The sequence below is a fragment of the Alexandromys fortis genome, unplaced genomic scaffold, assembly GCF_014885135.2.
Source record: "Alexandromys fortis isolate MF-2015 unplaced genomic scaffold, M_Fortis_MF-2015_v1.1 scaffold_2_26212498_36691700, whole genome shotgun sequence".
NCBI classification, from domain to species: domain Eukaryota; kingdom Metazoa; phylum Chordata; class Mammalia; order Rodentia; family Cricetidae; genus Alexandromys; species Alexandromys fortis.
In genome coordinates this window covers 5,944,559-5,947,130 of record NW_026067931.1, presented here as the reverse complement: position 1 = coordinate 5,947,130, position 2,572 = coordinate 5,944,559, and the positions used below count along the sequence as shown (strand labels likewise).

At 38.8% G+C, this 2,572-nt stretch overlaps 1 pseudogene; it reads left to right on the top strand.

The window, feature by feature from the left end:
* Positions 1-1,282: 1,282 nt before the first annotated feature.
* On the top strand, positions 1,283-1,469 carry LOC126503686 (uncharacterized; annotated as a pseudogene).
* The last annotated feature ends 1,103 nt before the right edge of the window (positions 1,470-2,572 follow it).

The window sequence follows — 2,572 nt, the reverse complement described above, 5'->3', positions numbered from 1 at the left end:
TTTCCATTATTTTATTCAGCTGTTTTTTATTTCTCTGGTCTTCATTGAGGAATGTATTCATATCTTTTTAAGGTTTGAAGCCCTTGTCTTGTCCTTCAGTGAAATTGATCTCCTCAGGGAATATCATAATAAGAGTGTTGGCTCCTGGAAGGATTTTGGTTTTGTATTGTCTTGGTTGCTTATGTTTGTGTTTTTGTGATGGAATTGAGGGATCTACATTTATAATTTTTTTTTTTTTTTTGGTTTTTCGAGACAGGGTTTCTCTGTGGCTTTGGAGCCTGTCCTGGAACTAGCTCTGTAGACCAGGCTGGTCTCGAACTCACAGAGATCCGCCTGCCTCTGCCTCCCGAGTGCTGGGATTAAAGGCGTGCGCCACCATCGCCCGGCTCCATTTATAAATTTTTTATTGATTTTTATTGAGCTCTACCTTTTTCTCTTCTCCCCTCCCTGTCTCTCCCCTCCCCTCTTCACCTCTCTACCGAGGTCCCCATGCTCCCAATTTACTCAGGAGATCTTGTCTTTTTCTACTTCCCATATAGATTAGATCTATGTAAATCTCTCTTAGTGTCGTCATTGTTGTCTAAATTCTCTGGGATTGTGGCTTGTAGGCTGGTTTTCTTTGCTACTTGTTTAAAAACCACCTATGAGTGAGTACATGTGATACTTGTCTTTCTGTGTCTGGGTTAACTCACTCAAAATAATGTTTTCTAATTCCATCCATTTTCCTGCAAAATTCAAGATGTGTTTTTTTTTTTTTTTCTGTTGTGTAGTACTCTATTGTGTAAATGTACCACATTTTCCTTATCCATTCTTAGGTCTAGGGGCATTTAGGTTGTTTCCAGGTTCTGGCAAAGCTGCTATGAACAAAGTTGAGCCCATGTCCTTGTGGCATGTTTGAGCATCCTTTGGCTAGATACCTATAAAATTTTTGGTGTAGATACCCAATCACAGTTTTGGTTGTTGTTTGGGTCTTTATTTTTACTCCAATCTGTCAGGCTGTGGATCAACTTAATAATTCTTAGTTCTCAGCCCAGAGCCACTCTGGTCCTGAAGCTCAGAGGTTAGTAAGCTGTTTTAAGTTCTGGTTGAGTTCTGGGTTCAGATTCCAAGCAGTGTTGGGGGGGGGGGCTGAATAATTAGACAACAGGAGGGGCCAGAACAAAGTCTAAAGACACATAAAAATAAAAACGGCATAACAAAGTACCTTATGTAGTATGGTAACCTAAAATTTCATTTTAAAAATATGCCCACCTCCCCCACAAACCCTTATGACTGCATGGTCAGGGACGGTTTCAATGTTTGTTCTTAGAGAGCTTCTCTCTGACTGTGTAGAGTGGTGGGCAACATGAGGAAGTGCAGAGTTCTCTCCTGAACATGAAGCTGGCTCCTGGCGTCGCTTTGTTGCAACTGCTGCTTTCCATTAACAATCATTCTTCTCTCCCTTTGGGAGAAAACATAGTCCGAATGGCTTTCTGCTTGAAAAAAAGAAAGAAAGAAAGAATCCAAAGAAATGCTTTCATGTTCTAACTTTCCAAATAACACACAGACTAAAATGAAGGGGATGCGATACCCTACACAGTGAAAGTTAGAAGAGAACAGTAATAACTATATCACAAAAACTGTCTTTCAGTTAAAAACTAAAGGGATCAATTATACAACAGCTGTAAATATACATACATTCAATATCAAATATATACTTAAAAATATGAAACAGTCATGAAGTGTTGGGAGCAGTGAGACCCCAGATCCTGAATTTCTTGTAATCCGCTCATCTGAGTGCCTACAGCTGCTCTGAGCATGAGACCTTCGGGAGTTCCTGATGGCAGGAGAGTGGTTTCTGGTGGGTTTGGCTGGGACGTGGCTATCTCTATATAATCTGCCCCTTAACACAATAAAGGGGGCATTCTTGGGGAAGCTCGCGAACTGGGTGCCAGCGCACAGAGCGCAGACACGGGGGCGCGGTGCGTGGCAATGAAGTGATTTGAAGAGAGCACTGGGCACCTGATATCCCATATTAGTTGCAGGAGATCAACTATGAGGGATATTCTGACAAATATAAATATATATATATATATATATTACATATATGACAAACTTAGCTGATAAACCCCAAATTGTGCAGAATTCAAAAAGGAAAAGAGGTGATCCAAATTAATAAAGAGAGATGATCCAAATAAAATAAAATTAAAAGGATAAAGGAGGTGATATTACAACAGACACCAATGGAATTGAGAAAATCATAATGACATATTCTAAAAGTCTATATTCTACCAAACTGAAAAATCTAAAGGAAACTGATAAATTTATAGATATATGTAGCTTATAAAAATTTAATCATTATCACTGCCAAATTAAATAGAGCAGAATTTTACAGTGATATGGGAGGAGTTCTTAGAAATCTCCCTAGTAATAAAAGCTCAGGGTCAAAATGATTCAATACAAAATCCTGCCAGAGTGTCAAAGGAGAACTAATACCAATAAACTCAAACTAGTTTGTTAAATAGAAAAAGAATGAACATTTCCAAGTTAATTTTACAAAGTCAGTATGAGGTAAAGGCCCAACAATAAAAGG